Consider the following 12,253-nt stretch of genomic DNA (forward strand, 5'->3'; position numbering starts at 1 on the left):
AGTTAAGATAATTGTATTACTAATCTCTATTGGTTTATTGAAAGGAACAATGCTTAATTTTTGTTCTTGACCAATTTTTCATGCTTACATCTGGTGATCTGAACAACTACTTTGAAGATAACAATATGCCATATAAAAACCATTGTTGAATTCCTATCATCTTGATTTGAAATTCTGTATCCTCTTTATAGTTTTTGTGGATGTTTTTGTCTTATTTTTGTTATTTTGTTTTTGTTCTTTCCTTTTTAAAATTAAAAAAAACTCTTCATCTCCAGATTATTTATAGTATCTAAGACAGTGCAAATGCTATGTAAATAGCTGTTATGTTATACTCTTTAGATAACACTGACAAGAAAAAATATGTACCTGTTTAGTATAGACTCTGTAGTGGTTGGTTGATTGCGTCAACTTGAGAGGTTTAGAAGCATAGCTAAATTAGATCAACAATTCTACACACCAGAGTGTAAAGGAGCCACCCTAGAGTGGCTCATTACCTAGATGATATAAAAGGGAAATAAGGGTAGACAGAAGGCTTCCATTCTTTGGAGGAGCTCCAGTCTTTGCCTTCAGCTTGCACATTGTTTCCTAGCTTCTAGCGCAAATTCTTTGGCTTCTATCTTGGATCCTTCAACATTCTGATATAGACTCACTAGCCTTCTGTCCCAGACCTTTTGACCTCCTGATATGGACTCTCATGGAACACTGCACTGAGCTCCAGATCTTGGACTGAATATTTCAGTCCCCAGTGTACTGACACCTTCTGTACACTTTCTTATCTAACTCTGCCTGACCATCGTGAGTCAATCTTGTAATTTCTTATACATATGTATATCTTGTGTTTTATCTGTTTCTCTAGTAAAACCCTGACTGATGCTGACAAAAGAAAAAAAGCTAAAGAGAAAAATGAAAACAATGAAACTATGTTTGGTTCTAGCGCAGATCCCTCAGCCTGCTGGCACAGATCCTTCATCCCACTAGAACAGACTTTTTAGATTCCACCACTGATGCTGGGGCCTTCCTAGCACAGATCTGTGAAACAGACCTGCATGAGACAGTGTCATGGGCTCTTGGCCTCCAGTTGGACTTGTGAGAGCACTGTTGTGGGCTTTAGGTCTTCACCTTGACTCATGCTGGACACTGCCATGGGATGCAGGCCATCAGCTAAATTCTTTGAGTCTTTAGTGTGTGGACAGATTTCCTGTACTCTTTTGTACCTGACTCTTTGGACAACTATGATAAAATAATTCTATAAAAAAATAGTTGATACATTGCATATTGCCATCTTTAGTAGTTAGTTATAGTCCAAGATATAGACATTGTATCTTGTCTAAACAATATTAGCACAGAACATCCTTTGCAAGGAACTAAGAGAAGCTAGCTGTATAACTACCTTAACTATCATGTGTATATATATGTATATTTTTCTCTTTCTCCCTTTTCCTTTTCCTCCATCACAGTTTGTCTTTTCTTTTGAACAGTTTCTTCCCAGTTCACAAAACCAAATATATTTTAAATGATGCCACTATGTATTAATTTATTAAGTCATTCTGAAAATGCACATCATTTGAATAGCAAAAAAAGTGACCTGTAAATATTTTCTTTGCAAGGTGACAGACTGTGCCAGTATTGTCATATCTCTCACTTTCCAAGCTGTCTTGTTTGTTTTTGTGAAATCTGCTTTTAGACACCACATGCTTATCCAGTGTGAAACCTTTTTTTTCTCTAATTCTGCTTATCCCTACCTTCTACTTTAAGTGTGTGAGATTCACAAAGTCAAATGAAAATAAGATGGATGGAACTCAGTGACCACAACGGATTTCAATAAACTGTGAAACAGGGAAATAAACTAGGGTACAGAAGAGAGATTAGATGGAGTAAGAAACTAATGCCAGTTACCATAGTAATGTTTACTCTATAATTTCCTCAAATCAAATGGAAATTTCACAGAGACCAAAAAAACAAACAAAAACAACACCAAAAAAAAAAAAAAAAAAAGCATGACTCAATCAGAAAGACAATGATACTATAGTTTGAAATGATTTCTTTGGCATGAAGAATTTAATTTAAACATATTTGAATAGAGTCAGAATATTTACCAAGAACTACCACAAGAATGACAGGTAATACAAGACCTTGAAATAGAGGCAGAGTCTGTACTAACAAACTGTGTGGATGCTGACCAATCAGAACAGCTGTTTCCAATAAACAATTAAACTAGTGCATGTCCCGTGGATGCTAATGGTGAATGGCAGCAGGGTAAGAAAAACTTTGAAATGTCTTAGTTTAACCCTAGAATATACTGCTTTCTAATCCAAAGACATTTTCCCTTGATTTTCAAGGATCAAGTCTCAGACGTTCTTTGACCACCGTTAAAGTTCTCACTGCTTCACTGATTGCATCATTGTTCTGATTTTGAGTCAATGATCCACATTATAATTCAGCACCTCAATATTATCAAAATCCTAATTTCTTCTTGTCTGAGTTTACTGGTATGGACAATAGTGATCTGTCTGATAAACTAATAAATTTAAGGATGATAAAAATGAGTAAGACACTGGTGATTCATTCTTCATACACATCACAATATTAATTCAAAGTGAGACCTCAAATGTAGCTGAGGTATAAGCAGTTAATCCAGTAGAATTCTCTGTTTAAAGATTACATAGAAATTGTCAAGGTGTTTTTTATGGCATTGAGGATTAAATCCATGGACTTTGGACTGAGCAACCTCTGCAGTCCATTTTTGTTTCATTATTCTGACACTGGATTTCTCTATGTGTTAAATTGTATAGGCTGACCTTGAACTTATGATTTTCTTCCTCAGCCTCTCTGAATGCTGGAGTTATATGGGTGTATTGCCATGACTAATTACTTTTGAAGTGTATTAACAGATACATTAGAACAGCAAGTTAATCTAGAATCTCTCAAGCAAAATCTTTTAGATGATCTATAAGTTAATTCTTATGAAAATATGACTTCTTTGAGTGTAAATGTTTAAGCTATCTTTTCATGAATCCTTCCCTGATTCTGTTAGTCAGATTTCTTTCTCAATGATGAAATACCTGAGGAAGTTAAAAGAAAAAAATATTTATTTGGCTCACTGTTTCAGAGTGTTCAGTCCATAGTCCACTAACCTGGTGGTTTTTGCGTTTATCTTTTGTGTTACATTATCATGGCAGAAGCACACTGTGAAAGAAAACTGCTCACCTCATGGCTAAGAGAAAAAGGGACCAATAACAAAACACATCACTCATGTGCATGCCACTTATGCCTATGTCCTCCAGCCAGGCCACACCTCCTAAAGTTTTTACAACTTACCCATAGTGCTACCAGCTGAAAATCAAACTGGGACTTTGTGGGGTTTTTCAGATCCAAACTCTAACACTCTTCTTCCACTTTCTGGAAATTGACTCTAGAAGGTTTTATATACTTTCTTATGTCATCTTCAGGACAATGACTGATTGAATCACCTTAGTATGCCTAGGATGCAAGCACAGTATATCAGATTAGGTAATGATTCTATTAATAATACAATAGCAGGACCTTAATATTTTTTAAAAAAAATTTTCATGACGAAATGAGTGTTGCATGGTAAGTGGAACAAATGTGGCCAATTTTTCAGATTATTCTTTGGTGTTGCCAAAAACAAATTAGAATGTCACTTAGATTGTCTGCCAAATCTCAAATCTGAACTGAAATACTTTCTAAGACTGTCTTTGCATGTTAAAACCCAAATTTCTCTGCTTGGAACAAAATTTTCTAGGTTCTGACTTTAAATGCAATCTTCATCTTTAGTAGTTATTGAATATACATACCTGTAAAGGACAGGGATTTCAGACAAACTAGATTTTTGCCACCTTTTCAACAAGTCATTAAATTTCTAACCCTTTATTTTATTTTGAGTAAATTTACCACACTCTCCTTCTCTTAGATCTGTCCAAAATTTTAACATTAGTAGGTTTCCCATCAAATAATTTTCTTCCCCTCATAATGTAATTCTCACATTTATTTCATGTTATTTCTGATTTATTTCCCTTGTAGACAAAGGAACCTGTCATAATGCACTGTTGTACATCCTTCACCTTTTAATGGAGTGCTATGACATGACCACCCCTGAGGGAAACATTGCAGAATCCTCTTGGTAATTTGGTCACTAAACATAAAGAAGCAAAGAGATTAAGCAAAATTCTGCTTTGAATAAAGGACTGCATACAGTATCGACTTGGTTCCAATAATATTAAATTACTTCAAAGGAAGAAGTGACATAAAGCTGGTAAGCCTATAGTTAATTTAGAAGAATATATCTATAGAAAACTAGTATTTTGTACATGAGAAAATGGTAGGTATTTTCAAAACTGACTGAAAAATCTGAAATATTAAAAAAAGAAATTTTTCTGAAATAAGGTATAATTTTGCCAAGGGAGCCTGAGTATGATTACAATAAACAGAAACAAACACTCAATTAATATATTTATCTAAACAGCTAATTTCCTCCTCGAAGGAAAATGGCACTTAATTAATTTGGCTTTACAAGACTCCTAACTGTGAATTCGCAGCTATGCTGCTAATGGGGTCACCTAAACAACCAACTAGCAATGAAGAAACTATTGAAGGGAAGAATTAGAAAATTATGCATACCAAGGACCTTCCAATTAGAAGCAATTATTTGATAAAGTTATTGTCTTGTTTTAAATGCATTATTAGTGATACTTACTGACAGTGAAAATGGCACAAAGGAAATTAGATTAAGTATGAGAATCTAGTTCAGTTCTATCTGTTTGGAAGGAACCCTGCTAACTTTGGGGTCTCTCGTCGCACACACATTCTCTTGCTGGCAGATACACAGTAGTTCACCCTTATTCTTTCTGTCCTACATAAAAATGAAGATAGTTGGGTTGAGGAAAAACATAAAAAATAAAACAAAAACAGCTAGCTATGTTCAAGAACTGCTGAAATCACTTGCTGAATTTTCAACAGTGATGGCAAGTGCCTTGCTTTGATGTCAATCAGAGATAGTCAACTTCCCTAGTCAAGTCATGGTGTGTCTGGGTAAAACTCAAAGTAATAAGGAGAATGAAATGGAAATACAATCAAATTCTACCTAATTTAGTACACTTTAGGGCTCTTCTGTTGTAAGAACTTATAGATCAATTATGTTTCTAAATTAAATGTGTTTGAAAATGATTTCAAAGTACAAAAGTAGCAAAAGAGTGACTAACTTAGCAACTCTACAAGATATTTTCTTTCTGATCTTGTTTTGTACCTACTCAGTTCAACACAATTTTTGGTATACGGTAAGAAATGTTGGTATTCAAGGAAAAGACAGAATCATAGTAGCATGAGAATAGAAGAACTATTTGTATGGAGGAGAAAATTTGCCTAAGGGGAAGCTCTAGGCTTATAGAAATGCAACACACAAACAAAAACATCACTTAATATACTTTACAAATATCAATGCTATTTGAGGAAATAAATGGAATGTTCTTATCCATCATGTGGCTAAGTGCTGCTTCTTTATAGTCCATGGGAGCTACTCAAACAACCCAGAGGAAAGTAAGCCTTGGAGAGTGTGTGCACGCACGCAGCCCTCCACCCCCCAAAATCCAAAACTGATGGAAATACTCTCAAGAGAGATTTTCTGTTTGCTTGTTTTTTGGACAATAAACCAGATTATTCACAAGTTTAATTACTTAAGACTGAAATTCTAACAATCTTAATAAGCAATGTGACAAACTGCTTATCCAAGCCTACTTTCTCCCTCTAATGTTTAGCACTAAATAATCAGCTCACTGTCATTGAAATCTGTTATGAATTTAGATCACACACAAAATTGTGTTAGAAGATTGGGATAACAACTGTGATTTGGCAAATATTTACTATGTGTAGGTAGGGTGTGATTTCTGAAATCATGGATAACCCTCTTATTTTGGGATCCAGTTGAGTATGAGTATAGATATACATTGTGAAATAACATGCACAAGATATTAACTACAGATGATGTATACTTTGGTTTGAGCTTAAAATCTATTAAAGTGCACCTACATCATATTTAGAAGAAGAAAATGCTCTCTTATTGAGAGCAAAGTCTGTATTAAGTATTCTTCTATACTAGTAATCTGTTGTGAAGTGTTTCACTAGTAAGTACATTTTTAAACACAATCATTGATATTTTTCCTGCTAGTCAATTGTACGATTTTAGCATATGTCATTTAACAAATTTCCTCTCTTGGAAAGTTAGGTAGGTGTTTCTAACTTTATCCAATTTTTAAAATGCCCTTTGGTTACTCTTAGGAAAATAAAAATACCATTTTTTCCTGGTTGGGCAGGTGGAAGGGAGTTCCTAGTAATAAATTTTTATACCAAATATTTTGGATAGTTTTAGAATTTATGAGTATTAGAAACTTTCCCCTAAAAACACTTCAGTGTTTGTCTAGCCACATAACTTGATGATATCACACCATACTCATGTCTTGGGAGTGGTCTTCATAAAAGAATATAAGCACAAACATTCCATTTTACCTTCACTAGATCTACTGAAATTATCCAAAACTGATACAATTATGTATCTTTTAACTTAGGCTCTCAGGTGGTTACTTTATGTTCTGCTATTTCTTCATCCCCATTGCCTCACATATCATCTCTTTCCTTACCTGTATGTGCCAGTCTTCTTTAACCTTTATTTTCTCTTCAGCTCCTAGGACAATGTTTTAAATTTCCTTAATTTTCACTAATGTTTACTGAATGATTATTGCCCATGGAAAACATCTGGTAATATATATTCATTTATATGTCTGTTTTTATGTGTAAACACATAAACTTATATAAAACTTTATGCATTTACATAAGTATTTATAATTTAATACGTTATAAAAATGATTTTTTCTTACCCACGTGATAAATATTTTAACCTGTTACTGAATTTCAAATCTAAGAGGACTAAATACAAATGACATCTTTGTTTTAGGAGTTTACTTTAGAATTTATGAAATCACCCTGTCTTTTACTTTTCTCTCTTTGTTGGAACCAAATACCCAACACCCAAAATTAAGGAAGGAAAGGTTTATTTAGCTCACAGTTTGTGGTGGTTTCAGTCCATACTCAGTGGATTCCAAGGCAGAGTGACACATGACACAGGGCAACCATTCATGGCCTCAGAACACAGTAAAGCAACAATAACAAAATGCAGGAGCTTCAGGAAGAGCAAGCCTCTTTCCCTTACATATGCAAACTATCCACCCCATTACAGGTGTAGCACTCACACCCAATCAATCACAAACTATAGAAGCCTGCCCCATGACTGCATGAAGATTTGGGGGGACATGCAGACACAAACCATAACACAACCCAAAGTAGCCTTAGATAATTTCTATCTCTTACAGAGCCACATTTAGATGAGTAAAAATATAAACATTAAGTGCTTTCCTAAATGAAATGTTAGTTTATAATTAATTTTCTGGATGCATAACGCATGTCCTTTTGTGGGAAATATCTAGTATAAGTCTAGTTTCCTGTAAAGTTTTCTGGCTCTAAATACCCAGATAGAACCTGAGTTTGTAACTTCCTGACATCAACTTCTGGGCTTGCTTGGAGTAGAGCTCTGGTTTTTCTAGTATTACAGTTGATAGTTGACAGCTAATCCTAATGGAAAAGTAATGCCACATTTTCTAATCCTGACAGAGAAGCTAAACTACTTTCACTTCCAATCTGAAAATCCAAAATCACTTGAGGTTTCTTCTAAAAATCAAGATGCCTCTCTAAACAATCTCCCAGTAAATACAAGAAATATTTATTGAAAATTTTAATACATTTTTCTATGAACATATTGGCTATTTTCTGTGTCTAAGGATGTATTTGAAGTTATCTTTCCCCTATGTTATTAAAAAAGTCATTTTTATGACTTTGTTTATGGTGCCACAAAATTTACCACAAATGAGAACTATTCCTTTACTATAGGCCAAGCTTTTATTGTTCTTTCTTTACATTTTTACATTAAAATATATTTGAATAAATATAAATTCATATATAATTTTCAAGTTTCTGGAACAAGATAAAGAACCATATAGGTATGAAATGTCAGGAACAATTAAGATTTGTGCAGTATTTTATATTAGAAAATATTTCCTAGGCCCGGCCGGCCCGGCTCAGGCGGGCAGGGGCCATGGACTCAGCGGAGTTGCAGCGGAAGAACCACAAGCTGGCCCAGGAGTACTTGAAACTTCAGATTCAGAATCAGGTCCTTAAAAAAGGTGATGTGGATGAATAAGCAAATTCTGTGGCTCTAAAGGAACAGTTGAAGATGAAGGATCAGTCATTGAGGAAACTACAACAGACAATGGACAGTTTGACCTTTCAAAATCTGCAGCTTGCCAAGAGAGTGGAACTGCTTCAAGATGAGGTAGTGCGGAGTGAACCGCGAGGCAAGAAAAACAAGAAAAGTGGAGAATCTTCTCAGTTGAGTCAAGAGCAGAAAAATGTCTTTGATGAAGATCTGCAGAAGATAGAGGAGAAGGAACGATTGAATATGCAGTTCTTTGAGGTGAGCAACACAAGCATGTGGAAGCAGAGCTGTGGAGCCAGCTGGCTGCCCTGGAGACAGAAGTGGCCCAGCACCAAATTGTGGTTGATGGCCTGACCCGGAAGTACATGGAAACCATTGAGGAACTGCAGAATGGCAAGGCTAAGCTGGAACTGAAGTCTCAGATGCTAGAAAAGGAGGCCAAGCAATGCCAACTCCGAACAGAAGAATGTTAATTACAGTTAAAGAATCTTCGTGAAGATTTGTTAGGTAGATTAGAGGAATCATTATCGATCATCAATGAAAAAGTCCCTTTTAATGATACAAAGTACAGTCGGTCTAATGCTTTCAATGTTCCGCTCCGCAATAGAAAACATCAGCTAAAGATGCGAGATATGGCTGGGCAGGCCCTGACTTTTATTCAAGATCTCATGATCGCCCTTCTGAACTTTCATACCTACACAGAACAAAGGATTCAGACTTTTCCTGCTGATTCTGCCGTAGATACTATATCACAGTTGAATCAGAAGTTTTCACAATACCTTCACGAAAATGCGTCTTATGTCCGTCTTCTTGATGAAGGAATGCTTCATTTGTTTGAAAGTATTACAGAAGATATTGTGACTGTCTTGGAGACAACTGTGAAATTGAAAACATTTTGAGAGCATTTAACTTCCTACATATATTTCCTTGGGAAGATTCTCCCTTATTAGTTGAAAAGTTTAGAAGAAGTGTGTGAATCTTCTGTTTGCACATTTGCGTTGAGAGCCAGGAATCTGGAGCTATCCCAGTACATGAGAAAGAGAACGGCTGCGTTTGAGAAGCTGCAGACGTACCTTGCTCTTCTTGCCTTGCCTAGCACACAGCCTAGCACACTTCCTGCAGACAAACTACACTTCCATTTTAACAAACGTTGATGCTACCCTGCATGGCTTCCATGATGTCATGAAAGATATTTCTAAACATTACAGTCAGAAAGCTACAACAGAGCATGAACTTCAACAGCAATGAAGAAGTTGATAACAACTAATGACTGTATCCTGTCGTCAGTAGTGGCGTTAACAAATGGAGCAGGAAGGATTGTGTCCTTCTTCAGCAACAATGAGGATTACTTCATTGCTTCGCTCAGCTATGGGCCCTGCGCAGCCTGCAGGTTCATCGGCCCCCGGCGGCAGAGTGCATGCTGCAGAGCAAGAAGAGAGCCGCGGCCTACATGAGGGCCCTGAGAAAGCCCCTCCCGGATTCTCTGCCTTACAAGGAAGCGCTGGCCGACTGCCGGTCCTTCTCAGCTCTACCGAAAGCCTGGAAATGCTCCCACAGCAGGTTCAACAGAGCTTAGAAAAGATTTCTAAACTGGAACAGGAGAAAGAACATTGGATGCTGGAAGCACAGTTAACCAAAATCAAGCTAGAAAAAGAAAATCAGAGAATTGTGGATAAGCTAAAGAGTACTAGCAGGGGACAGCTGGCTGGCCCGGCCCAGGAAAATGCTGCTGTGGTGAATGCTACTGGCCAGGAGAAAGCCGCAGCGAAGGCCATGATGGAGCCCGCTCAGAGCACCAGTCCGATTGGAATTTTAATCAGGACATCTGACAGCAGCGTCCCAGATGCAGAATCTCAGGAAGACCTGATAAAAACCACTACATGGCCAGGGTGGTGGAGCTCATGTCACAGCTGCAGCTGGCGGACAGTAAGTGGGTGCACTTCTACGCCGAGTGTCAAGCACTCTCTGAGACTAGCGCTGGCTGGGAAGTCCAAGGAGATGCTGGCGGAGGAGATGAAACTGGCCAGTCAGAGCATCAGCAGGCTGCTGGATGAGCTCACCACCGCCAAGAGGAGCTAGGAGAACCAGCTGAGCATGTTGAGCAACCACCTGTGCAACATGAACGAGACGCTGTCCAAACAGAGGGCAGAGATTGACACCCTGAAGATGTCCAGCAAAGGAAATTCTAAAAAGAACAAGAGTCGATAGTTTACAAATAACTGCATGGAGACTGATCCTTCCAGAGCGGCTGCTACTGCTGTCCAGAGCTGCAGGGCCTCCTGTGCCCAGCATGCGGCTTTGGGAAGCTGAGGCATCCTCCTCGGACCCAGGAAACCCTCAGTGTTGCACATGGCCCACAGGCATTTAAATAAATTTGTTACCAGTAAGGCAGATACAGAATTTGATGTTGACAATAAAGTGGAAAACAGTACATATACTATGGATATTGTAGGTTTCCTTACACTGTTTTTACTGTGCACTTTTTAAAATTAGGTTTAAATTTCAGTAAGTATGACAAATATTTTGTGTATTTTCAAACTCAAATATATGGTAATCGATTTGTTATCTATGGAATAGATATATGTTTCTGGCTAAATGCTTAAATTGCCAAACTTTTGTTACTTCTTACTATAATTGAAAGCAGTCTCCAGATTCTCTTTTAAAGATCTGTGCATATTCTCATTCCCACTCTGCCTCTCCCTCCCCCTCCCTCCTGAGGGAGCATGCCTTGCAGACTTCAGATCCTGTGGGTTTACCGTCATTGTCTTCAGCTTTCCAGTACCCTTTCTGTGTTAGAATGATTATAGGAAATTCATGGCAATAAATTTGTACTAATATCAAACAAATGAAAAAGAAAATATTTCCTTATATACATCATAGTGCTATCCACAAATGAAAAATATTTTATTGGAATATACATTCTGCCATTACATATAAATGTCTCAGCCCACGTTACTGTAGAGTAGACTTAAACTGGCTCACTGTCTTAGTTACCTTTCTTGCTATGGAGACAAAATACTCAACGCTCACAATTTAAGGGAGGAAATGGTTATTGCAGTTCACAATTTGTTGAGGTTTCGATTTATAGTTGACTGGCTCCAAGGCAGGGTGGTGTGGCAGAGGGGCATCACAAGGCACCCACACAGAAGGCAGCAAGCAGTAAGTGTCAAGGACAGCTTCTTTCTGTCCCTTTATATTATATCTGAGCTACTTGCCCCTTCAGGTGAGTAGGATTCACACCTAGGGTGGGCCAGCCTTGATCCTACCCACAAATATACCAAACAAATCAGAGGACCAATTTAGTAATCATGCATCCTTTATCCCAGCATCATACACTCTTGTTCCTGGCAACTCTGAAAAGTCTTACCTATGACCACATGAGATTTTGGGAGGACATCTAAAGCTGACTACCATGGTTAAATTTTTTTTTTTTTTAGTCAGGAATTGAACTCAAGATTCTGCATTTGTCAGGCAGGCGTTTTTGCCACTGAACTATATCCCTGGCAGTTTTCAGATAGTTTGCAGCCCAGACCACAGGATGTTGGCAGTTTAAAGTGGGCATGTTGTAAATATTTACACCATGGATGTGGACAAACAGGACAACCATTATATTTCAGCCTTACCCATGCCATTTCAAACATTTGTGACAATGACCCAACTTGTGCTATGTTATAGAATCCTTGTTATTAAAGTTCTATAATTGGTGTTATTCCTGTATAATCAGGTATAAAATAGTGAAGAGCCTCAAACTAACAAGACTACTATTCATATTTAAATGTAAGCTTATTTTAGAAGCTTATTTTATTCATCAAAAAGTATTTATTTCTCCTACGTTTTACCTTTTATACTGGTAAGGAATACATTTTAAAGGTATTAGGCTTCTCGGTAGATATTAGTATTCCCAGTTTTATAGATATTTTAATAAATACTTTTGTACATTTTCATTTTTCTTATGCAGAAATAAAATCAGAAACA

General features: G+C 37.0%; 1 pseudogene; it reads left to right on the forward strand.

Annotated features, from left to right (window-relative positions):
- Positions 1–8,158: 8,158 nt before the first annotated feature.
- Positions 8,159–10,486, forward strand: LOC102006864 (annotated as a pseudogene).
- Positions 10,487–12,253: the final 1,767 nt, after the last annotated feature.

This window comes from Chinchilla lanigera, unplaced genomic scaffold, assembly GCF_000276665.1.
Source record: "Chinchilla lanigera isolate Chin_1 unplaced genomic scaffold, ChiLan1.0 scaffold00004, whole genome shotgun sequence".
NCBI lineage: Eukaryota > Metazoa > Chordata > Mammalia > Rodentia > Chinchillidae > Chinchilla > Chinchilla lanigera.